Source organism: Aedes albopictus, chromosome 2 (assembly GCF_035046485.1).
Source record: "Aedes albopictus strain Foshan chromosome 2, AalbF5, whole genome shotgun sequence".
In the NCBI taxonomy this organism is placed as follows: domain Eukaryota; kingdom Metazoa; phylum Arthropoda; class Insecta; order Diptera; family Culicidae; genus Aedes; species Aedes albopictus.
The window spans coordinates 202,522,987-202,550,815 of NC_085137.1; the positions used below are offsets into that span (position 1 = coordinate 202,522,987).

The following is a 27,829-nucleotide window of genomic DNA, read 5'->3' on the forward strand; positions in this document are numbered from 1 at the left end:
TCAATTACCTCAATTGATGGTGATTTAGTTTTTTTTGACTCTGCACTGAAGACACATATCAGAGTGCCACTCTGTGCTTACCGGTTTAGGAAGCGCTTGCCATATTTCCTCGAATCGCCAACAGCAATGGGACATGAAAGTGCTGTATAATTATAATTTATGAATAAATTTATTTCCTTTCATAAAACGTTTTATTAATGCCTGCACGAGCTTGCACATACACTTGCAGGCATTTTTTTATCACTTAGATCCGTGTCCTTGTTTTACATAGAGGTATAAATATACAACGTAAGTGTTCTACCGGTTTTTCATTACAGTTCTGCCTAAATACAATATTTGATTGGAGTTTGAACTGTCATTCTAGAAATTCATAATTTCGAATAAATGCAGCTAAATAATGGCAGAGTAAAGGCTTGGTATTGCGTAACTCAGAACCCATTGACATCCCTAGCTTCTGACCAGCAACTCCTATTCCTGCCTTTCCGGATTATTCTAAAGATTCCTCCAGGAGTTTCTCTACATAGAGATTCCTCCGGGAATCCCTACAGGAATTCCTCTAGAATATCCTCCAGGGATTTCTCCAAAGAAATTACCATTCACTCGGGAATTCATTCTGCGACTCTTTCAGGAACAATCTCAGGAACTATTTTAAAATTTCTCCAATGATTCCTCTAGGAACTCTTCTTAGAATACTTTCAGGGATTCCTCCTTGCATGCTTTAATTAATTCCCCTAGGAACTTATCCAATACTTTCTCCTGTTAAGAGATTCCCTTAGGAATTCCTCTCAAAATTGAGGGGCCCAGAATCAAAGGGGTGTAAGTGACCATTTTGTCGATTTTGAGTTGAGCATATCAAAACATTCTTCAGGTTTCAAGCTTTCAGGAACTTTTTTAAGATTATTTTTACGATGATTAGAAAAATTACAATAAATCGTAGAAAATTGTGTCGATTGTGAAACTCCATACATTTTGTATGGGATGAAAAATTGGTGAAAAACTTTAAACCTCATTTACTCGAAAGTGGGTTTTTGTTACTTACACCCCTTTGCTTCTAACCCCCTCAATTGCTTTCGGGAATCCTTCTGAGGTTTCTTGAGGAATTCCTTCAGGGTTTTCTTCAGGTACTTTTCAATGGTTTATTCAAGGAGTTCCTCCACGAACTCTTCTAAAGATTCTTTCAGGATTTCGCCAAAAATTCCAGCTGCGATTTCTTCAGGAATTATTCCTCCAGAAATTTCTTGAAGAATTCCTCCAGGATTTTTTCCAGGGATTCCTCTGGGAATTGCTGCAGGGAATCCTTTGAAAATTCCTCCTGGAGTTCTTCTAGAAATTTCTCCAGAAATTCCGCTGGAAATTGCTCCAGGAAGTCCTCTAAAGCTGTTTCCAGGAGTTTCTCATGAGATTCCTCCTGGAATTACTACGGGCATTCTTCTAGTATATCCTCCAGGGATTCCTCCAGGTGTTCCAGCACAAATTCTATCAGTGATTCCTCCAAGAATTCCTCCAGGATTTCCTCCATGCATTTCTTCCAATTTATCCAGGAATTTTTCAAGGAATTATTCCAAGAGTTTCTCCTAGAAGATTCCTAGAGGAATTCCTTCAGGGATTGCAATAGGAATTCCACCAAAGATTTCTTCAGGAATTATTTTAGGAATTCCTACAAAAATTTCACCAGGAATTCTCCTCGACATTCTTCCAAGCTTTTATCCAGCGATTCCTGGGTTCTTTTGGCGAATTCATCAGGAATTCCTCCAGATATTTCTCCAGGAATTGCTTCAGGGACTCTTCCACGAATTCTTCCAGAAGTTCTTCAGAAGTTCTTCCAGGAATTCAGGAATTTCTCCAGTATTTCCGTCGGGAATTCCTTCAGAAATACTCTCATGATTTTCTATAGGTATACCTTCTGGAATTTTTCAGGGATCCCTCCAGGTGTTCTTCCAGAATTTCCTTCAGGAATTCCCCTAAGCAAACCTCCAGAAACTGCTTCAGGCATTCCTCCAAGGATTTCTCCACAAATTTCTCCAAGGATTTCCCTAGGGATTCCTCCATGAATGATTTCGAGGATTTCTAAAGCAATTCTTCCAGAAAATCCTCCAGGAATTCTTCCAGGGATTTCACAAGGCACTTTTTTTCAGAAATTTCTCCAGGGATTTCTTTCAGATTTCCTCTAGAGATTCCTCCAGGAATTCCTTCAGGGATTTCTCCAGCAAATCCCACATGAATACCTACAGTAATTTCTCCAGGATTAAACCAATAATTTCTTCAGGAACTCCTCTAGGAATTCCTCCAGGAATTACTCGTGGATTTTTTTAGCGTTTCCTCCAGGAATTGTTTCAGCAATTCATCCAGGAATTTCTTCAGGAATCCCTTCAGGAATTTTTCAGAGATTCCTCCAGGCATTCCTCCGGGAATTACTTCAGGAATTCCTCCTGGGATTTCTCCACGAACTTCTCCAGGAATTTCCCCAGGGATTCCTCCAGGAAAATCTTCGAAGATTCCTACAGGAAACCCTCCAGGAATTCCTCCAAGGGTTCTTCCAGGAATTCCACCTGAAATTTATCAGGGTTTTTTTTAGAATTGTCTCGAAGGATTCCTCCCAAAATTCCTCTGTAAATTTTCCAGGAATTCCTTAAGGGATTTCTTCAGGAATTCTTTTAGGGGTTGCTTCAATAACTCATTCAGAAATTTCTCCAGGAATTTGTCCAGAACTTCCTCCAGGTATTCCTCCAGGATTCTCTCTAGAGATTTTGCCAGGGTTTGCTTCAGGGATTTCTCCAAGAATCCCACCGGGGATTCCTCCAGAAATTCCTCCAAGAATACCTTTTGTAATTTCTATTGGATTTCCTCTAGAAATTCCTTAAGAGCTTTCCTCAGAAATTTCTCTAAGGATTCCTCTTAGAATGAGTTCCTCCCGGTTTACTTTCAGAAATTGTATTGGAAGATAAATTTAAAAGGATGCATACAAGAACCTGGAAATTATCCAGAGATTCTTTCAGAATTCCCTCCAGCAGTTTCTTCAGAAGTTAACTTAGGGATTCCACAAGAAATTTTTATAATAAGCGAGGCAATAAGTGCTCCAGGGATTCTATCGTAGTGCAAGCTCAGTGAGCCCGTCTGGGTCATATTGATCCCAACATCCTACCAGGGTTGAACATATAAGCACTTAAGGACAAACGTCTTAAAATCCCGGTTCAACAGTGCATCAAAACTTCAGACGCACAAATCTCAAGAAGCAAGCTTCAAACAACAATGCATTTTATTATTCTGTTCTTGCTCACTTGTAATAAGCTTAAAATAAGAAGCTCAGGTGCGCTTCTTTTGTTTACGAAGAGATTTGTGCCCTCAAAATCGTGAATAGGTGCCAAAGTCGGCCATTGTGGCGGCCATATTGGGATTCTAACAAGTCTGTCCTTAAATGCTAAAAGTGCTTTCAGACGTTTATCCAGGGAATCTTTCCGGAATTTCTCTGAAAAATGCATCAGGAATCCCTCTAGGAATTCCTCCTTAAATTCCTCCAGATATTTCTTTTTGAATAAATTCCAGGACATTTTTAAAATTTCATTTTTTTAGAGCTTTTCGGAAATACCTGCAGGAAACTCGTCAAGTATTTCTCCAGGCATTCCCTTCAGGAATTCTCACAGGATATCACGAGGTTTTTCTTTAGTAATAGTTTCAGGGCTTTTATTTATTTATTTATTTATTTATTTATTTATTTATTTATTTATTTATTTATTTTCTGCCAAGGATCCTTCCGGGAATACGTCAAATGATATTTCTATAGGATTATCCTCTGAGATGAGTATATGCAATATATGAGTATATAAAACAATCTTCAGGGAGATTTCGGCAAGGATGTACTCGGAACAATACAACTGAAGGTCTATTTTCAGAGGAATAGAGATCCAGGACATTTTGAGCTTGATTTCAAGATGAATGGACAAACTGGATGATTACACTAGTTTACAGCACTTTTGAACTCGGTAAGCTGATGATCGTTTTTGGTGAACGAAAACGCGAAGGACAAAAAATACAGTAGAGCGGATTTTTTTTTCGACTTTCCGTACATGGCTGATGTTTTGAAATCGATTTTTGTTCTATTTTTAGGCAAAGTCGCTCACTTCACACATTTCAATCTCCGTAATCAATGCTCCGATTGAGCTTAAATTTTCACTGTAACTCGCCTACATATGATATGTCAAATAAACGTTGAGAAAGAATTTTTAATTTTTTTTTCTAATTGAAAAAACACATTTCTTCATATATTTTTGGAAATTTTGCTAAAATTTAAGGAGATGGTCCCCAAATCTCGTCAATATCTTAGGTCACATCAATCTGACGCAAAACCAGCATTCAGATGATTGAATGGTATTATATTCAGCTCTTAATTTATGGGAAAAGATTTAAAATTGGTTGAACAAATCGCAAGATATTTAAATTTTATTAAATTCCATATTTTAAATAATTGTAAAACTCGATATTGAGCTAAAACTCAAAAACTGTTCTACTTTAAATTTTTTGAATCACGGTTTCGAAATCAGCGCTAAATTATGCTTCAGAAATTTTGGTCGCTGACAGAAGTTTACGACTTTAATTTTATTTTGTAAACTAGTGTTAGTTACTGAAAGAGCTACAGTCTGTCGTGGAAGACATTATGTAGACATTTGAAAAAAAGTTCTGGGTTAGTCCTTAAAAGAGTTCGTGATTTCCTAAAGAGATCAACTGTTATTTCTTATGAATGTTTTCTAGATATTAAAAAAAATGGATATGAAATAATGCACGCTTCCTCAACCATTTGTAGAGGAAGAAAAATTGCCACATGGAAGGCGATCAAACGCGTCGTTCGCATTCTGTTTGATACGACGGATAACTACGTAGGTGCCTGTACGATAGGCAAACAGTTTCAAACAATAAACAAATCGCTTTCGCTCTTCGCACATAGGGTATCGGGATGCTTCGTTGGCATAGTCCCCTCGTTCGGCCTATCTCAACGTGAACCGAAAACTCAAACAAACACGCATAACTGGAGATCGGGAAAGCTATGCGACAAACAACTGTAACATTTCGTTTCAATTTTAGCACTTTGGAGCATTAAAATTGAATGAAAATGTCACTTTGTTTAGCTTTTGTAGACGCCATGATTCTTCTGCTTAGTGGGTAGTCTATACACATGATCATAAATGGCATGATTCTGGAACATTTCGAATTGACTTTTCAATAACTGAACATTTGATGCGACGGTCAAAGACGCTATTTTGAACTTGTATATTTGTTTTCGACGAATAATAACTATTTTACAAATTGAATGTGGGCCGAATATTGAGGACATTTTTTTCACTATGTACCCAAATCTTGGCCCATCAGTAAAGTGACGTCAACAACATTGCTTGCGTATGAACCAGAAAGAACGAACAGAAAGAAAGATTTTGTGTACGGTGACTGTAAAAAAATTACACAATACTAGTGTTGCGTTGTTTTCGTTACTAAATTAAAAAAACCCTAATTAATCCACCTAACGGTGATGGTGCCTTTCTCGTGCTTTAAAATATCCTTTCAACAAAACTCAAGCGACATGTTGACGACATTGACATAAATACAAAATGAAAACTGCTTACTAAATCTACTCAATATGGATACATTTTATATTAGCATAACATCCAATATTCAGAAAATATAAGACAACGATTCAAAACTCAAACCAAACAAGTGTCATGAAGCCGCAAAATTTTGAAACGTCATTTTAGATTTTCCTGTCATCATTTTATGACTCCGGATATCTACCCCAACTAAACTAACCGCCATCTTGAACATTGAGACACCATCTTGGATGTCCTGGTATTCATTTTTGGACCTAAAATTACATAAAATAGTCGCCGTATTGAATTTTGGCATGTCGTTTATGACTTTCTGGTTACCAGTTTTGGACGAAGACCGGCATTCTTCCCTATTCAAACTATAGTCATATTGCAGACCTTGTGAAACAGCGGACAGCTTGGGTTTTCTGATTACAAATTTTGAATTCTGAACATATTTCCATACAAAATATGCCCATAATGCAAGAATTATAAATCCTATAAAATAGGCACTTACTTGAATACTGGGCCATTATCTTGGATTTTGGACCGCTATCTTGGATACTCTGGTGGACTCCGAACATATTTCCCATACCAAACACACTTAGGGTATCGCGCCACTTGGGCGGTGGCTTCTATATTCGTCTGTTTTCCACTATAACTCAGTCAATTTTGAACCAATTGACTGGAAATGTTGCACACGGATAAATACTATACATATCTCAACACATTCCAAAAGTTGTGTCAATTGGTTCAAATTTGACTGAGTTATAGTGAAAAACAGACGAATATAGAAGCCACCGCTCAAGTGGCGCGATTCCCTATTTTACATAGTTTTAGAGCTCAAAATTCCTTAAAACAGCCGCCATCTTCTGTTGACGCGATCAAATTCTTATTTTTCCATTCAACGTTGACCCATCCTGCTATAAATTCACATCTTAGGAATCTGCAATGGTACGATTTGGTGAGATCGCTTTAGTTTTGTCTATATTTTGTTCTCTTTCATGTATGTGAACTTAGACCAAGCCCACTCATGGGCTCCATCAAGCGTTTTAACGTTAAGTAGAGTCCCGAACAAAGAAGCGAACCGCACCGGTCGTTGCTAAGTAGGGCTCGAAAGCGAAAAGTTTACGTACGGTTCGTAGCAGGGCTTAGAATATAGAGACACGCAAAGTACGGTCTCTATCCGTAGGCTCGTGCGCTCTCTCGCGTTTAGCTCTCTGGGTAGCGTAAAGAGGAGACGAAAGAACATGAGTATGGATTTGTTGCCAGGTATATAGTTTCTAGAGAATGATTTTCTTGTTTTGTATAGGTAGGAATTTATTTTAGTTTGCAACAAATATTTGAAATATTCAACCAATTAATATTATAGATCGTTACACGAAAAACACAACAAATTGTCTGACATACAATTGTGATAGAGTGACAATACAAACGCAGAAAAATAATAGGTTTAAATTGACAAGCTTTGCTTAAGTATGTTATGAATAAAGTTTTCCCTTCTTCGCCAATTTTAGGATCAAGCATATCGAAAATGTATTGATTTTCTCTTAAAAATAGTTACGATTGCTCATCATCGCACCTTTAGTTTTTGATGGCCGATCGTTTCGAAACTAATATTTGAAATGTATAGTGATTCAGTGAGTTTTGCTTTTTTAACACGTAGGGTAATTGATCCGATCATGGAGGAGTTAAGCACTGGGATCATGTTTAAACCACAATTGTATCGCCCCGAACAAACTTTTTACCTGGATTCAATTGAAAATAATAAAATCCATCCTTAATCTACGGGAAAATAACAAAATATTGCCACTTTGATGTTGTTATGAACATTTTATTCGTTTTTATTTGAAACAACATTGTGTTCCTAATGTTGCGGTATTTGGTTCCTATTGTTGCGGTATCCCATTGAAATCATATGAGATACCGCAACAATAGGAACACAGCAGCAAACACATTAAGGAAATTTTTTTTTTCAATAGGTTTTTGGGCAAATCTTACGCAAACAAATGGTGCAATCTCATAATTTAAGCACCATACATCTATTAAAAATACCTTTTGGTAACATTTCAGTCGAAAAAGTGCTCCATTGCCACTACCGCAACATTAGGTACTACCACAACGATGTGAACAATTACCCTACATGCTTGAGCCGGGGTTTCTACGCTGCAAGTAAAGTTTGGTTTCGCACAATTAGAAAAAATGTCCAAATAAATAACTCGCGAAGTTGGTTCCGACAAGTTCCAAAATCATCGTCATCAGTCGCAGATTCCAGTAAGAAGATGTGCATATTTTCTAACCCGAAAATATACCATTTGACGGTAATAAGTGACCACAAGGTTTTCTTTCTTCACTTTCCAAGCTGAGATCCCCCGTTTTGAAAGAGCTGTGCCTCGCGTTTCGTTTTGTCGTGTATATTTCGAAAAAGGCAAAGGAGTTTTGGTTTGATTGCTGTTTTTGAAAATAGTGGTTTATTAAATATAAATTGAAAAATATAAATTAAATAAACGAGACATTAGGAAGAAAGTGTGCGAAATGGGTAACTTCACCCTTGTAGAAACAATAGGGAAAAGCAGAAAAAAAAATCTGCGACAACCCCATGTGAATAACACCGATCATACAGAATAGGAGGTTCGACATTAGATCTATAAAAACAACCCAACAATAGGGGAGATTTTTCCAGTATTCATAGCTCTATTATACACATTCCAATATATTCATAGCTCTATTATACACATTCTCATATATTTAAAACATATTCATCACCATGTAATCTGGATCGTTTGGCACGTGCATCGTTCCTCCCCTGTAAATTCGAGAAGTACCTTGCTGAAAGAAAATATTCTGTACTCCAAGTATTTCGAAGAATCATCTTTGCGCGTAAATACAACGCAATAGACCTGGCCACTTTGATGCATGTGTCCTGATATGCTACAAGCATCAATATTGACAAGAAAAGTAACACGATTGCTTTCCAGGGTGATTCCGCGTACTGGCTGCGTATGTATAAGATTAGATTAGAGTAGTTATGATTTTTCAAAGATGCTTGACTGTACCTAACTCAATTCAGATATCATAGAATCACTACAGTTATTTTTTTTTTAAAAACAAACTTTAATCATACCGATAATATGTAATCTAAAAAAATGTAGTCGAGCTGCCAAGTTTCAGCAATTAAAATGGGCGGTGTGCAGGACTGCCATATTGTAGGTTCCTCGTTATAGAAAAAGCAGGTGTTGGATGTTAAAATACAACAAATGTTGTATGAAGTGCCAAAAAAGAGAGTGGGCTCGTACTTTCACAAATACGCAGTCTACTTCAAGCGCATAGAATCTGCTTCCAACAAAATATTCATATACCAGAATATAAAAGATCGCAATATATATTAAGATTTCCGATTGATGCTTTGTAACTAAAAGGTTGTGACTGAGTATAGAATTAGCTGATGTTAAAATACACGTTTATGAAAAAAGGTAGCGCAAACTTATCGCAGACTGTTAGAAGACAGCTTCTACTATGACGAGGATTCAAGAATTTTGACCTACGCGAAGTTGTAAAGGAGACAACTACGTTATAAATGTGTTGGAAATGAGAGGGATGTAATTATTCAATTAATCTAATTATTAAAAAAGATGCTCAAAATCTCAAATTCAGATAAATTTCTTGTGACAAAGGCAACATGGATATCGAAGTGATGGAAATTATTTTAGATAAAAATTCAACCTACAAGTCATACAGTAAGCAACAAACATATAATTTAAAAAAGGTTGCTTGAATTCCGGGATTAATTACAATCATACATTATTGAGAAAATGTTATCTTGAAACGCACCAAAACTGGTACAAATCTCCAAAGGAATTATTTATTTGAGTTCAATTTTTACTAACAGTTTTCAGTCTTATCCAAAACCCCTTCTTTCAAAATATGAGCACAGATTACTATACTGAATAAGATTTCCAAGAACACCATAGAAATAAACAAAATATTGCGATGATTTACAGGAGTGCAAAAAACCGATGGTACAGATAGAATAGAGACCACCGGTGCGGAATGGCGACCGATCATTATTTTACTCACATGGAAACGAACGACCGGTGCGAAAATGGGTGGATAACGAAATTAAAAATCGTTAACGACGTGCTGTTGCGTGTGTAGTATGAAGCCCGCGAGTGGGCTTGGTCTTAGACCGATTCGTCACTGTTGTTCATACCTAACGTTTATCAGGCCATTAAACAAAGCCACCATTTAATTTTTCACATGAACGTTGGTTCTGCTACACAAAAGCTAGTCTCTAATGTGATCTAAGACTATTTTCTTGCTAACCGTTCATTAGATTATCAAAAAATCTGCGATCTGATGTGTCGTATATATAGGTTTGGTTCATTTTTATATTTGGTAATATCCGTCGGGATAGACGAATCTGATTCCATGAGTCATGGACCATGACACTACCGGTTGTCCCAATTATGGTCTGAGATTATTTTATTGTTTATTTTTCACCTTTACCTAATCACCACGATTTGATATATCGCAGGTATGAGTTTGATTCACTTTTACTTTTAACCACTTTCGAAGACACAGCTGAACCCGCAACACTACCGGGTCTGACCCTATTTTTCCATCAGGATGTCGATAAGTCGTGATCAGTCTTGTTAGAGATCACAGTCATTTGAACCTTTTCGTCGATATTCGGACTCCTTTGTCTCCGGTATTCACAACACAATCAATCAAACTATTTACTGTTCGGAACAAAAATGTCAAACGAATGCACTTCACTACGATAACGGCTTCGAGAGACGGTTCGGCTTTTGTTATTCCTGTCTTCTTCCATAACAAGAGCTATGTTGCCCACCAGTGTGCCGTATTCAATGCAACAAGCAAGAATAAACTCATATTAACATTCATAATCGGAATTGGCTGAGAATCTATGCGTAATGCTAGAATTACACACGTGTCATCGTGTCAGATGACATTGATTTGACTCTTTCTTATGTTTATTGATCTTCATTCTACTGCTCGTGTTGTGTGTAGGTAAGAGGTAACGGTAGCGCACGAATGTAACAAAGCAAGCTGACACCCGACTGCGGCAACGAAATGAAGGTAGTGAAAAGTGTCGAATGTTTACAAGACTGGTCGTGATTTGATACACCGCATCCATGGGTTTGGTTAAATTTTACATTTTACTACCCGGATCTGATTCTGGGTAACTACCGGCTGAACCAAATATGGTCTGACATTATTGTCTTGTTAACTGCTCATCGGTTAACCAAAAACACTGCAAATTGAAGGTGTCACATGCAGAGTTTGACAATTTCGACGGAACTCTCGGAACCCATTCCGGAACACTACCAGTTGTCTTTAGTGTGACCTAAGGCTATTTTCTAGCTAACTGTTCATCAGGTTATCGCAAAAGCCACGATTTGATGTGTCACATGCCTGGATTTGGTTTACTTTTACATTTGGCCTCTCCCGGCCACTCAAAACCGATTCCGAAACACTTGCTGGCCGTTCATTAGTTAATCTAAAAAGGCGCTATTTGATGTGACGCATGTACGGGTTTGTTTCTCTTTCAGATTTGACCACTTCGGCGGGAACCCCGGAACCGGTTCCGGAACACTACTGGTTCAGATATGGTCTGAGATGATTTTCCTGCTCATTGTCCATCAGGTCATCGAAAAAGCCGTGGTTTGATGTGTCGCATGTATGGGTTTGGTTCAATTGTATATTTGGCCACCTCCAGCGGGACGCCTAGAACCGGTTCCGGAACACTACCGGTTCAGATATGGTCTGAGATGGTTTTCCTGCTCATTATCCATCAGGTCATCGAAAATGCCGTGGTTTGATGTGCCGCATGCATGGGTTTGGTTCAATTGTATATTTGGCCACCTCCAGTGGCACGCCTAGAATCGGTTTCGGAACACTACCGGTTCAGATATGATCTGAGACTCTTTTCCTACTTACCGCTCATCAGGTCATCGAAAATGCCGTGGTTTGATGTGTCACATGCATGGGTTTGGTTTAATTGTATTTTTGGCCACTTCCAGTGGAACGCCTAGAACCGGTTCCGGAACACTACCGGTTCAGATATGGTCTGAGATGGTTTTTCTGCTCATTATCCATCAGGTCATCGAAAACGCCGTGGTTTGATGTGTCGCATGCATGGGTTTGGTTCAATTGCATACTTGGCCACTTCCAGCGGGACGCCCAGAACCGGTTCGGGAACACTACCGGTTCAGATATGGTCTGAGACTATTTTCCTGCTTACCGCTCATCAGGTTATTGAAAATGCCGTGGTTTGATGTGTCGCATGCATAGGTTTGATGCATTTTCATATCTGGTCCCTTCCTGGGGTACCGTTCCGGAACGGCTACATATCTCCGGAACGGCTGGACCGATTCGAACCATTTTCAATAAGAAACAATGGGACCAGATTCCGCGTCGAATGAATCGTCGGTCATTGAAATCGGATGAGGTTTACTGCCAAAAAGTGATGTGAGTTTTTTTGTACACACACATACACACATACACACATACACACACACATACATACACACAGACATCACCTCAATTCGTCGAGCTGAGTTGATTGGTATATGTGACTCGACCCTCCGGGCCTTCTATCGAAAAGTCATTTTTGGAGTGAACATATAGCCTTTCCAGTACACTTAGTGTACAAGAAAGGCAAAAAAACTATAGTTTAAGTGATTTATTTAAAGTTTTTTGAAAATTTGGCTCCTAAAATGTAATTGAAAAGTAAGATTGCTGAACAAACAGAAATAATACTTCAGGAGAAATATTGGAAAAATGAGATAAAAAGTGGTTCTAGTGCATGGAAAGCAATAGGCCAACGTTGTATCCACTAATAGGCCAATTTTTATACCATAGACCAACGTTGCATACCATAGCATCGAATCTTTTCAACTTAATTAAGTAAATTCTTGAATGTTAACGTTAGTTTACTTCCAATTGGTGAAACATGCATTGCCTAGAGTGCGTAATACGGTCAACATATCATTTCTAGTGCTATTAATTTATGAGTTATGGTCAAAATTGTCAAGGCGGCTTGCAAATTAGGCCAAAGAATGGTACATATACCCTATGTACAACAGAGATGGTTATATTTGCGGTTTAGGGGAAGATAATATAGATCGATGAGAATAGAATTGAACCTTATGACAACTAAGTTGCCGGGTCATTAATTGGCTCGGTAGCTTAGTTGGTAAAGCACTTGTCTAGCGAATAAGGGTCGTGAGTTCAAATCTCACCTGAGCTATGGATTTTTTTTCCAATTTAACCAATAATTTACCCATCTGTACATATGTACGTTGAGTTATTTGAAATTCATAATTGACCACACGGCTTGGTATTACCGAAAATTTGCACTTTGAGTGAGTAATGTTGACCCGTTAAACCGAACCACACCGGAATCGTGGCACTAATTTCCATCGATTTGTTTATATTTGGTTCGTGAAGTGGAACTGAGTTGTCTTCGGTTTCCATTTCATCCTCTTCCAGTCTCTACGACGGCATGTCATACTATCTTTCAAAGTGGTGGACCTGGGAATCGTCTTCCATTTGTGAGAAGTTTATGTTTTTCAAGCTTCTTTTATTTCCACGTATAGGCACAATCAAAGGGTTAATCCCTAAGGAAATCCAAAATCATGTGATTGAGGTTTTGCTTTTGTGACACAGTATAAACTTCTTATTTAAAGCTATTGTAAATGGCAGACCAATAAAATAAAATGGGTTTCCAGTTAGCCTAGTGGTTAAGGCTATGGATCGCTAATCCGGAGACGGCGGGTTCGATACCCATTTCGGTCGGGAAACTTTTCTCGACTCCCTGGGCATAGTGTATCATTGTACTTGCCTCACAATATACACAAATTCGTGCAATGGCAGGCAAAGAAAGCCCTTCAATGAATAACTGTGGAAGTACTCAAAGAACACTAAGTTGAAGCGAGGCAGGCCAAGTCCCAGTAGAGCCATATAGAAGAAGTAGAAGAAGAAGAAGAAGTAAATAGCAGACACAGTCAGAAATCGTACCGATCAGAGATTAACCAGCCACTTCTCGATAAAAACATAATAAAAATAATAATTTGTGACGAGATTAACTTTTGAATATGTTCCATAAGAAACTCCCTAGCTAATAACAATAAATTTGAGTGTAGACAAACATTTTTAATTTTTCATTAATGTGTTTTATATAGAATAGATCTCATCCACAAAAATAAATATTTCTATCTTCGTAAAAGGATCTCAGAGAAACTTTGCAAAGGTATAAACATAATCGAAAGATTTATTCCGCCACAATCGCTGGTTTTGCTTGCGGCCTACTAACCAGGACCAAATGTGCCGCCTTTGGGCTCAAGTTTGAACGACCCACACACACCGAATGAACCGACAGAACTAATTACACACAAACATTTGTTATCGTGGGATGTCCTCTGCGTTGGAGTCCCATTTCCCATCGTGCGATGAACTGTCTTGCACAGAACCTACCAACCAACGCAACGGACGGAAGGACGGACGGCCGAACGGAACTAGCGAAAGATGCTCTCTCATTGAGTCATCGCCCTTTTCCAACACAACACGGAGCGGAGGCCATCTTCCGTGCCCCTGATGGAAGGATAATTATCATTATGTATGGTACCTACTGGCTTGATTGTGCAATTAAGATGAAATTAAAATGTTTTCAGTGTTTCGTCTTAATTAAGCGAGAGCAAACTGAGAAATGGGGACCATCCGTTTTGTGTGCGCCCACCCTTTGGAAAGGGGGAGAACATTGTTGATCAAGTTCGCTGCAAGGTGGTGGTGGAGGTGGTGTTATATCCCTTATGGGTTTTCTTTCGGGAAATGCTCTTTGATAAAAATTCTTTGCTCTGCTGGTAGTTCAACAAAAAAGGGGACGAACCTAAAAATGTTCGTTTTGCTTTCTGTAGGCGTTTCGTGCTGCTAATTGAGTAACCTGCATTCAGCAGATAGTGTGACATGCTTTGTTGTTATAGTATAATACTAAATACCATTCTGGCGTTCTTTGACATGAAACAGGGGTGTTTGCTTTAGTGTTTGAAAGTGTACATTCAATTGCAATAAGGCATTAAGATAAAATGGAAGCGATTTATCTGCATCGGCTTCAATTTTTTGTATGAATCGGTCAAAATAATTGCTACCTAGCGTACGAGTGCCATCATTAATCTCATGCTCCCATGTACATCCTATTCGAAAACAAGCGATTATGGCACCGATTGATTCCGTTGTTTTTAGTTTCATCCCGAGCAGAAGGGAATAACAACAGCATAAGGAGCTGTGTTATTTAGGCAAAATAACTGAATAATAAAATCGATTATTTCTAAGTTATTACCATAACATATTGTGTTATAAACTTGTCTGTCATAAGCGGCAAAATAACAAATTCCATAACAAAAAAAAGTTCCTGGGAAACCATTTCAATAACTTGTTTTGTTAGTTTCAATAACAACTTAATAACAGTGAATTCGGAAAATATTTCAATAACAAATTTTGATATTAATATGTTATTGATAATAATCGGAGAGCAGAATTTGCAATGGTATCAAACTCGTTACTAAATAAGTTATAATACTTATTATATAAAATTATTCGCTTTGTCTCACAAGCCCGCCAATAACATGAGGTTCATCACTCTGACGTAAGCAATATTTTCAAATGATCGAAAAATACTATATTCAGCTTTTAATTCATTCTAAGAGATTTGAAGTCACAAAATAATCGAACCTTAGTAATTTCTATAATTATCAAATACGACGAGTTTCGATTTCCACCTGTAATTTATAAACTGTTCTACTTTAACCGTTATGTGTCCGACAAACTTTTTGCTTTTTTCTACACCATGCTTTTTAAATGGGCGCTGGGTACCCGGGTACCCTGTCGGCCACATAAGGGTTAATTGTTTTCGGAGCACGGTTTTGAAATCAACACGTGTACTTGAAAAAGTTTGATCGTCGATAGCAATTTGTGACTTTTGTTTTGTTTTTTTTAGAATGCTCAACAGTTTTGCAGAAAATTTTTGGGATATTGGAAATTTTGTACAGATTATTACGATTTTTCTGGAAACTTTGTTTTAATTCCTCCGATTTTTACCTGGATTCAAGAATTATGTCGAATATTCCTCCTGGATTCTACAAGAATTCCACCAAACATTTTTCTATAATTTCTCCTGAAATTCCTCTGATGATTCCTACAGGACTTTCATCATATTTTTTGGCAATATTTTTTTCTAAAATTCCTCTTTTTATTTCTCTAAGGATTTTGACAAAAATTCCTTATTTGTTTATCAAGTGACTTTGTCATAAAACTCTTCTAGAAATTCGTCGACAGATAAACTTTTCCATAAATGACTCCAAAAATCTTCCAGAAATTTCTCCGGGAGTTCTTCTACGGAATCTTTCATGGATTTTTAAATAATTCTCTAGAAATTCTTTCAGAATACCGCATAGAATCCCTTCAAGGATTTCTTCAGAATTTCCTGTGATCATTAGTTCTGAAGTTCATCTTAAGATTTCTCTGAAAACTTCTTTGAGGATTTCATCAGGAGTTTCTTCCGAAAGATTCTCCAGGAGTTTTCCAAAAGATTCTGCCAAGAATTCTAATAATTGCTCAGAAGAATTACCTTCGAAATTTCTAAGAAAATTACGCGAGGAGTTCTCTTGAAGACTTCTCCAGGGATTTATCGAAAGTTCCTCCAGAAGTGCCTATCCGAAAATTATTTAAGGAATTGTTAAAAGGAGTCGTTCAGAAATTTCCTTCTTAACTGAATACAAAAATTGAACAACACAAAGAGACAGTTCATAATTGTCGAATTGTTGCTGTGATTTCAAAACTTGTTACTTTTGTGCTATTGCTGATAAGTGAATCAATACTACAACAATAACTAAACTTGTACTTCAACAAAACATGTTTTTTAAATGTAATTTAGTTAATGTATATCAATAGCTTGATTATAACAAAATAAGATTGTCCAACAATATTTGTTTTGGAAAAGTTATTCCTTGATAATTTAATAATAACAAAACAAGATATAAAAACAGGTTATGTGATATCGTAGTTATCAACTTGCTATTCTCCTCTGCTCGGGATGCGTGCTCACTCCTAATTTACTTGATACTTGATGGGCTACAACTCGTAGCGGTGAGTCTACGTCGAATGAAGTATCCGCCTCCACTGGCCTCGGTCCTGGGCCAATCGCTTCCAGTCGCCCTGAACTTTTAGAGTCCTTAGGTCCTTCTCAACTGCAAAAAGCCAACGAGTGCGCGGCCTTCCACGAAGCCGACGGACTCTTCCTGGTTTTCTGCTGAATATAATTTTAGCTTGTCATTCCTCCGGCATACGAGCTACGTGTCCAGCTCACCGCAGCCTGCCGTGTTGTATTTGCTTCACTATATCCATCTCTTTATATACCTGATACAATTGTTGGAACGTACGCCAGGAAGAGAAAGAATAACGTTATGTTGCAGAGGTTGGGCCAACGTTAACAAGCTTGCATTTGACCTCCGCACTTTCTCCGAAGATAAATGTGATTTTGATTTAGCCGAAAGGGGAGAGCGTAATTTACAGTGTTATTCTGTACTGTATGTACAGTTGTGAGGTAGAAGTGCCATGATGGGAACCACTCGGTAAATTGAAACGACGACGGCCGTAAGCTATGGATGCTGCGATAGAAACACGAGCATCAAGATGGATGCGATGATGGGGGTGACGACGAAGTCACGAAACATTGAAACGGGCTATTTTTCTCCAATTAAGCATTCATCAATCTTGCTGTAATTGAATTATGAGCCGAATTCAAGCACTCATTATGGTAAGATATAAATAAATGTCATTTAATTAACGCGTAGGCATTTAATGGCCCAGAAGTAGAAATGCGTGTTGTGAGACGTTGATGTAGTAAATGGGTTGTACATATTAGGTGGAGTATGATGGGTTCATGAACCTATTTATTATGTTGCAGAGAAATGGATATCTTACATAATTTGCGGCGTCTAAACCATAATATAAAATGAGCGGCTGCCATAATATAAAAGCCGTGCTGAAGATATTTCTCATGTTTAGTATCACATGGGAATAGATTTATCGTATCGAGAATAGTTCATCTGAAAAATATCCCATTGTTCTTTTTCGTAACCCTACAAAAAAGTCTTGCGGGAGTTTATTAGATCACTCTCAATAATCTCAAAATCAAATGAACGTAGGGAAATCGATGATTGAAATTTACGTTCATAACAAAGCCTACTTCTTAGCTGAGCACTTCCACAGTAAGTAACTGAGAGCCTCTTTTGCTGTTGACCATTTTGCATGTGTATATCGTGTGGCACGCATGAAGATGATCTATGGCCAAGGAAGTCAAGGAATGTTCATTTACCAAAAGATCCTGGACCGACTGGGAATCGAACTCGTTTATCTCAGCATGGTCATGCTGAATACCGTCGATGGGAGTGACAATGGGTCTGGGGGTGAAAACGGAGAAACATAAAATTTGAAATAGCTCATCAACTATCGCTAATTTATGTTGAAAACATTATATTATTTCAAAGAGGAGATGTTTCTACACGTCATGATGCAGAATAAGATGTTTAGCAATAATGCTTTTTTGTTAAATTTGTGGCTAAATTTATATGGCGAAACTACTACTGAAACACCCTAAAAAAAAAAATTCTCCATCGTAATGTTTCACACAAGTACCTAACCATAAATTTTCTTATAAATGGTTAGCTGTAGGTATAACCTGGTTGATGCAATGAAAAACGCGAGCTGTCATTGCTCTTTTTATTTAAAAATTCAATATTTTCGACCCAATGTCTAAATATTAAGAATGGGGGTGAGATTGGGTCAAGCAAGTAATCGAGTACACATAACCTTAACTAAAAATTCAACTTGTTATCCAGTCCCCACTTGACGTTAGAGTGATGTCATGTTCACCGTATCTTCATAAAAGCACGCTTTTCTTCGAAAATATGTCGAAGAAGTGGCAAGCTGGAGTGTTCATACGTTTAGTGCCTGAAATTATTTATAACAATAAACCCATGCGTTTGGAAAGAAGAATAAGTCTACAAGAACTCATACAAAATTTATTAAAAAATCCGTTTAAATGTTATTGCGGGAGAAGGTCTTATAATGTGAAATGTTGTGTAACATAATATTTAAACAACCCTCTATCTTGAGATGGAGTGATTTGCTTTGGCAGTATAGAGGCCAATGATCATAAGAGTTAATAGCGGAGGGTTTGATTAAACATTTCTTATGCAGTACACTAAAAATATCATGTTTTTTTTCAATCAATGTTTCAATGCGCCCCTGCCTCATTGTAATCCTCCCCCTCGGTTGAAACATTAGATAAGGATATTGGTAAAAATGGCGATACAAATACAAACGTTTTTATATCAAATTTCAACATTTTTTTTTCGGTTGAATTTGCCCTTTTAGGTGGATCAATCGTCTTTTAAAATTACCTAAGTTTTTATTCGTCATGGTTACATTGTATTTTTAAGAATGTTTGCTAGATATGATCAATAAAATTAACTTATATTCTTAGATAGGCGATTTCGAATACTTTGACCCATTCTCACCCCCTCTGAGGGGTGAGATTGGGTCAATTTTCAATCATTTGTAGTTTAGTAAGCAATTCATATAAAGTGATAATTTCTTGCTAAACTGTCATTACCACATAGAAGAGTAAACATACCTAAAAAAAAGTTATTCCGACTTCAATTGTATTTGTTATTTAACAAACATTCTGTGGGTATCATTTTTTGACCCATTCTCACACCCAACGACGGTACCCACGAGTTCACAGCTTCGTCTACAGTATCGGACAATAAAAATGCACCAAAGCCGTCTTCCCATACAAATTAGTAAAATTTGGATTACCATATCTCAGTTATTTCTTAACCGATTGTTTTCATTTTTCTTTGACGAACTACAAAACACTTCACAAACTATTGATAAAGTTTGGTGATAGTTACAGATAGGTCGAATAATAAGAATAATAAAAATGCACCAAGACAAACAAATTTATAACAAAAAATTCTTAAGTCAAATCACGTTGGTCTCTTCAACAAACTTATTCCTCATCACCTAAGAAACACATTTGCCGAAGACACCATAATGATACGACGTAACCATTTTTTGCTAAAACTTTTTTGTCTTGGTGCATTTTTATTTTCAAAATTCAACCTATCTGTAACTTTTAAACTAATAATTCTCACCGAACTTTTTCAATAGTTTTTCAAAATTGAAGTGTTTTGTAGTTCGTCACAGAAAAATGAAAACAATCGGTCGAGACATAACTGAGATATGGTAATCCAAATTTGACTAGCTTGTATGGGAAAAGGCTTTGGTGCATTTTTATTGTCTGATACTGTATATGAGTCATTAGTTACGCAAGAACTGTGTTCTAACGCCAATCCTATCAATATTTTTGGGACATTTTCCAACATTAGCGGACATTCTTAAAAACTTTCCTTCAAGGTATGTGATGTGAATTTCCATTCAGCAAAATTACCTACATCGCATATTCTTCGGAAATTTATGTGATGAGCAGTGCGTGTTTTATTTGCGTAATCTATTTGCGGAGAAATTCAACATTCGTCGAAAGATGATTCACTAGAAAATGAAGCTAGGCAGTAGGTAGGTACGGCGACTTCAAAGCTTAGGACGAGAAAGCAGCAGTGGGTGTTTGTTGGGTGTTGAAGAATTTACATTCCGGAGTCTATACGTTTGGCTTTCCAGAGAGTCAACATGTCGGGCTAATCCAATTAGACTGAATTTGCGGATAGATGTATGTGGGGTGTGTGTGTGTGTGTGCGCACAGAAACCAAATATTTACAATTTGTCGGTTTTCATGCTGCAAAAGTTTATATTTTGAAGCGTGAAATGCTTTTGAAAGCGAGTTTTCCGGTACAAGTGTGGATGGACATTATCTATAGTCTAAAATTGTCTAAAATTAATACTCATAGTCAGTTTTTTTAATATCTCGGAATCCATAACAAAGTTTAGAAACCAGAAGCTAAGAGCACTTATGGCATACCTACTCTTCGTGGGACTAATTTGACAAATAAAATATTTCGCAACATTTTCCTATCACCTTTAGAATTCAAACATATTGTTATACCTACCCGGAAGGATTTCACGAAATATATCTGGCACACTATTCTGTACCGAAAAGGTCTGACCCAAAAAAAAAAACACGAAACAGCAAATCTTCCGAAAACAAGAAACCAAAGCCCTAAGTACACATTCAGATCATACCTCGAGGTTCATTTCCTCTTCATACAAGACGGAACCTTCGGTTGGGACCAGAAAAGAATACTTTATAAAACAACTTCTGCCTCTCCAAGGAGGGAAGGAAAGGTAGGTACTCGAAAAATGCCAACGTCGAAAATATGTCACATCCTCCGACGATTTGTCGTCCCGAAATCATATGCAAATCATGTCTTTGCCTTGTTTGGATTGGAAGTCTCTTGTATAGTAAAAGTTTCCCTTCGCCCCGGTCGGTCGGGACCCTATTCTGCCACAGTTTTCTTTTCTTTTGCATATCGTTTCAACTTTGCGCTTTGCAGCAATCCGCCGGCGAGAACGACGACGTTTGCCGTTTGCTTGCTTGCTCGCTGTGTGACCTGCCTTGATTTTGGACACACTCCACGGCCGCCGAGTATCATGGGTTCTGCCACCAAAACCCAACGCGGGGAAGGTGATTGCCCCCAGCAGCCACCGAGCCGGGCTGCCTTGTGAAAATATTTGCACTTTTATTCACATATTCAGCCTGGAGAGACATCCACCCGAATCCCGAAGACTGATGGGGTAAATCAAGTAGGTTTTTACCCTATTTTATTTTTATTTTTTCCACGAAGGATGCTGTTTAGCTTTCTTGGCGAGAAACCACATTTTCGCGGAGGATCTCAGATGACAAAAGCTACCAGCAGCAGCGGCGGCAGCGTAAGCACTAGTAGGATGACGGGCTAAACAAGTGGGAAAACACGAGAGCTTTTTGAAAAGGCATCATTAGAAGGGATATATCAAGTGGAGATTTGATACCGCAAACGTGCCGGATCGGGAGTGTTACATTCTTTTCGTATTCTGGTTGATGCTGGCTTGGCGGTGTATATTTGAGCCTAATTTCACTTCTTAATGGATCTCTTGTACTCACGAAACTGAACCTACGTTTAGATAACTGGCCAATCAACTAGATAGTCTAAAAGTAACAAAAATAGAAGCGATGCAAGTTAAGTTGTATTTTAATGATTTTTCAGTTATTCCTAATTATTAATGGAAGAACACTTGGAAGAACATTTATGTTGAGGAGAAATCGATTATTGCACATATTTACACTCGTATGGCACTAATAGTGAGATATGTTTGTTTCAGGGAGTAGGGAGGGCCAGAAACCAAGCATAGTAAGATTGAATCTTTTTGTGCCAAAAGCAATGAGGGGATAATTTTCTCAACATACACCAATGTAGGAGACGACCTTCAAAAGCCAACGGAGGAACCAGGGCAGGGCTACAAGCTCAACGTGTTTCCAGAGCCATCTAGAAGGTATTGCTTCGGAGAGAGGCTAGTGCACATTGCTCCTTTATGGTTAGCTGCTTTGCATAGCCTTGCAGCAACAAACATCATGACACGTTTTTTTTAAGGTCTCCACGATAGAGGGCTAATGCATTGCCGATTTCCCGGATGACTTCACCGTTCAATTTGGCCTCGGAAGGCGGGCAGGGTCTACATTACGCCTGCTTCCAATAGCCCAGCAAGTATCAAGAATTGATATCTCGTGCTCCGCACACAGAAGAACTTACCAATATAGGGTTTCTACACCTGCTCGGACATGGCTGGGGACCTCTTTTTATTCACGGGCTCGGTACCAACCCAGTATACCGACGTCGCTACAGCGACGCTACCATGAAGTTTCTGTGCGTATTTGCTATAATGGTCGAGTTCCATCGCAGGGCACCGGTATGATCTGCGTAGCCGGCTCCGAACCCTTGGGCCATCCCAACTTTGTGTCGTTAACAAGTACTCGATTAGGGGCTATTCATAAACCACGTAGACCAAAATTTGGTCATCTCAGCCCCCCCCCCTTGTAGACTTTTGTCCATACAAAAAAATAAAATTCGTATGGAGCGTAGACTTTGGCCACAACCCCCCCCCCCCCCCCCAAAGTCTATGTGGTTTATGAACGACCCCTTATGGAAAATCTTGTCCAAGTACCCGGGTATCCGCAGATGCAAGACCATCTTGGTCATAGCGCCCAACTTCGCGGCTTTTCGGACCCGTATGAAGTTGATCACCAATATTAACTTCTTTTCCCGATCAGCCTAGTTAGCTGTGTAGTGTCGGTAGCGGTTAGTTCAACTGGCTAAGAATAGCACTACGGACCACCTGTTCCAGTGGTAGGAATCCACTAATCAGGTGACCCCTAATTCATGGTGTTATGCGGCTTTACGCTTACCGTGTTTAGGAATGAATGGTTAGGGGGGTCTTATAAAAACCTAATCGCAAACGGAGCCTGCGGAGTACCAGTGCACCCTCCACAGTATGTAGCCCTTACTGTGCTAACCGGAGCAATAGCGCGGTGGACCTTGTGTTTCTCCGAGACAATCAGCTGCCCTTCTTCAATCTCATAGTTGAGGCTGAATAAGGACGGGATTATGAAGATGTTATTAATTAGTTTAAATTTTCACCTATATGGTTATGGTTATGCGATTTACACAGTGTATTCTGTGCATCCTCGCCTTTGGCGCACTCAAATTGATACCGATCTGGCTTTATTGTTGCTGTGATTGTTAAGAGTTTAATCTTGCCTAGTTTGGGTAGTGGCTACGGTTAGGATAGCTCAGATCAATCTTCAGCACAAAAGAACAGCAACGATCAATCTTTGTAGACTTATGCAAAATGGTACAACCCAAGTGGCGTTAGTCCAAGAACCTTACTTTCGTAAGGGGAATTTCTATCTAGGAAACCTTGTGAATCCGGTGTTTGCCACTTTCAGTAAAAATGAAACGGTAAACTCACGTGTCATGCCCCGAGCATGTGTGCTTGTCAACAACGCAATCGTTGCTACACTCATCTCTGAACTAACTACTAGAGATGTATGTGCTATCACAATCGATGTATCTGTTGGAAACCTCAACAGGAAATACGTTTATTGTTCGGTTTATTTACCGCATGACGAACCATCCCCTACGGATGCTTTCAAGCAAGTCATTGCATACTGCACTTCAAAAGGCCTTCCGCTAATTGTTAGTAGTGATGCTAATGCTCACCATATAATCTGGAGCAGCTCAGACATCAATTTGAGAGGCTCCAGTTTGATGGAATACTTAAGTAGTACAGATCTTGGATTAGTTAACATAAGCAACCGCCCAACCTTCATGTTATCTGGTAGAGAGGAAGTGTTAGACATAACGCTTTGCTCTAGCAGAATTAGTCATGAGCTGACCAATTGGCATGTGTCAGATGAAAAATCTTTATCTGACCATTGCTACATCTTGTTTGAACATGTGAATGTTACTACGCAAACTTTGCGTTTCAGGAATCTTCGGTCAACCAACTGGGATCTCTTTACTGATTTGGTTGCAGCCAAATTTCATGGATACTCACCATCAATTGACACTCCAAGTGATTTAGATGATGCCGTTGATAATACAACGGCCTTCATCATGGAAGCTTTTGAAGAAGCTTGCCCTCTGCGATCTGTGAAGACCACAAGAGGAACCCCTTGGTGGAACTCTGATCTGGCGAAGCTCAGGAAACAATGTAGAAAAAGTTGGAACAGACGACGTTCAGCTGGATCGGAGGCTTTCAGGTCGGCTCGCAAGGCCTACCAAAAAACTCTTCGGTCTGCTGAACGATCCGGCTGGAAAAACCTTTGTACAAATGTTTCCAGTCTGAGTGAAGCCAGTCGATTGAACAAAATCCTTGCAAAATCTAAGGATTTTCAAGTGAACGAACTTCGTTTGCCAAATTGTGATTTCACTTCCTCTGATGAGGAAGTTTTGGATTGTTATTCAGTACACACTTCCCTGGATGTGTGGATATTACATCTTCGGATGAACCTGATGTCTTTTCTTGTAGTTATGATTCTTTAGCTTCGGCTCGGAGTATCATAACTTTAGAATCGATTGAATGGGCACTTAATAGCTTTGCTCCTTTCAAATCTCCTGAAGTAGAAGGGATTTATCCTATTTTGCTTCAGAAGGGATTTGATTATTTCAAACATGTTTTGAAACAACTACTTGTTTGCAGTTTTGCTACAGGGTATATTCCCAAATCCTGGCGGTATATTACTGTGAAATTCATTCCGAAAGTGGGTCGCGCGTCGCATGAAGAAGCAAAGAGCTTCAGACCTATCAGTTTGACCTCTTTTATTCTGAAATGCTTAGAACACATAGTCGATCATCACATCCGTGATGTTCATCTGGCCAATGTGCCTTTTCATGTGAACCAACATGCTTACCAATCTGGAAAGTCCACTGTGACTCTTTTACACAAAGTTGTTTAAGATATCGAGAAGGCATTCGCTTAAAAGCAATCCTGCTTGAGTGTTTTCTTAAATATCGAGGGTGCCTTTGACAACGTGCCTTTCGATGCCATATTGGAAGCCGCACGGGGTCATGGTATATCACCAATGATTTCCAATTGAATTTACCAAATGCTCAAAAACCGACATCTCTTCTTGACATTGCGTCAAGCGGCGATAAGGAAATTGAGTGTTTGTGGACGCCCCCAAGGGGGAGTCTTATCACTACTTTTGTGGAATCTCGTAGCAGATACGCTATTGAGGCAACTCAATAATAGCGGTTTTCCTACTTATGGTTTTGCCGACGACTACCTATCATTGTCAGTCGGTATGTGAATCAGCACCCTTTTCGACCTCTTCAGGTAGTTGGGGGTTGGTGTCGCCAGTATGGCCTTTTGGTAAATCCGAGTAAAACATCTATTGTTCTTTTCACGGACAAGCGAAATCGTAATGGTGTTCGACCTTTACGTCTCTTTGATTTTGAAATCAATGTGACTGAACAGGTAAAGTACGTTGGAGTCATTCTTGATTCCAAGCTTTCCTGGACACCTCATGTTGAGTTCAGAATCAAGAAAGCTGTAGTAGAAACTGTAGGGTGGTTGACTCAGTTAGAAATATTTGTAAGGTCAGGACTACAAAAGGTTACGTCAATAATCGACCCCGCTCCGTTCCAACTAAAGGTACTCTTGTTGATGCCGACATTATCCAGGTTGACATCTAGTATGGCACTGGTTCGTTGTTGTAGTGTAACGTGGTTTATATCAATGCAGAACGAATATTCGGCTGCAGATATTCACCATGCGTGTTGTACATAACTGTTTGTCGCGTCATTTCCCCTACTAGACCACCACAATGAACTGCAGCAAAACATTTATGAATCTTGAATGAAACCAATCTGAATATGCAATGTGACTTGGGCAGCTTACTCGATGATGAACAGGCTCAACAATTCGTTTCTAGAGCTCTACAGTTCACTTCACTATCTTTACCCACATGATATTTATGCGCTTACTTGATTCTTACCCTGCCTCTTTTGTAGAACTGGATTTCCTGCTGCTGCTACGAATGACGATTATTATGATTGAGTAAACTGTGAGAGACGAGTGAAAAAACACACTTCATGCAATACCTACCACATTTTCTTCGCTCATCTTACATCCAGAAGCTAAGGATAAGTATGAATAAACGTATATCTTGTGTTATCTTCGCACGAAAGAAGTGAGAAAAAGCGAGGAAAACTATTCCTTTTGCGTGTAAGATGCAAAAGTTGCATCTTACACGCGGTTGTGTTGTATGGAATGGAAAAAAGTTGACTTTTTCGCTTGACTCGCTTCAAATGAATGCAGTGTTGAGTGCTCTTCATTCTCATCTAAGAAAGGGATGTATTTTCGTTTGGCAGATTCTTGACTTTACACTCCGACTGTAACTAAACTCGTTCTATTAGCTTTATTTATAAACATTGACAGGTGAATTAAAGTTAAAGGTGATCGCGCGTGAGCGGACCCATTTAATAACGTTGGGATTTTTATTTATGAAATGAAACAAGGGCGTTTAGGGTAATTCATGTATTTTGGACAGGCTGAGCACAATGTTGGAAAAATCGTCGCTTGACTTTCTTAGAAAGCAGTTTTAGTTGATTTTTTCAGCACGAGTCGTACATTTGTCCAACGAGGCTTGCCATACAAAGTTTTGTACAATGATTTTTTCATGATAAAACTCATTTGAGTTGCATAATGTTCACAATGAAATTCGAATGAGTTGCATTATGAACATTATGCGACTATTTTTCATTATGCAACTCATTTCAGTTGCATAATGAACCGGTACGGAAAATTCAGTCATTATGATACTGAAATTAGTACTATAAAATAGAAATTACGATACTGAATTGCATAATAGTTATTTATGTAACGAGTTGCAAAAAGTTGATTTTTTCAGCACGAGTCGTACATTTATCCAACGAGGCTTGCCGAGTTGGATAAATACGAAGAGTGCTGAAAAAATCGAGTTTTGCAACGAATTCCATACAAAATTTTATGCAATGATTTTTTTCATGATGCAACCCATTTGTTTTGCATAATGTTCATAATGCAACTTAAATGAGTTGCATTATGAACATTGTACATTTCATTATGCAACTCATTTCAGTTGCATAATGAGCCAGTTCGGAAAAATTGGCCATTTCGGTTGGCTGAAGTATGCTGAAATGGCTACTTTTCACTCCTGGAACCACTTATTTTAAAAATTCCTCCATAGAGCCTCCCAGGCATTCTTTTTAGGATTCCATCAGCAATTCTTCCTTGTATTCTTTAAGGAACTCCTTCAGGAATTAATTCAGTACTTCCTCCTGGGACTGTTAATTCCTCTAGGATTTTTTCAAGGATTTCTCTGAAAATTCCTTCAGGAGTTCTCTGTAAGGTTTCCTCTAAAAATTCCGCCAGAAATTCGTCTAGGAATTTCTCCAGGAGTTCCTCTGGATATTCTTTTAGTAATTCCTACAGGCATTCCTCTAGTATATCTACCAGGGATTCCTCCAAGAGTCCCTACAAGAATTGTTTCAGAGATTCCTCCAAGAAATCCTCCAGGGTTTCCTCCTGTATTCCTTCACTAAAGAGATTCCTTCAGTAATTGCTTTCAGGATTCTCCCAAGAATTCCACTAGGAGTTCCTACACAAATTCATCCAGGAAATCTTCAAGGCATTTTTTCCAG

At 38.5% G+C, this 27,829-nt stretch overlaps 1 non-coding gene across 1 annotated transcript; it reads left to right on the forward strand.

The window, feature by feature from the left end:
* Positions 1-12,771: 12,771 nt before the first annotated feature.
* Trnaa-agc (transfer RNA alanine (anticodon AGC)) lies at positions 12,772-12,843 on the forward strand. Its single transcript has one exon. It is a non-coding gene; the product is annotated as a tRNA-Ala (tRNA).
* The last annotated feature ends 14,986 nt before the right edge of the window (positions 12,844-27,829 follow it).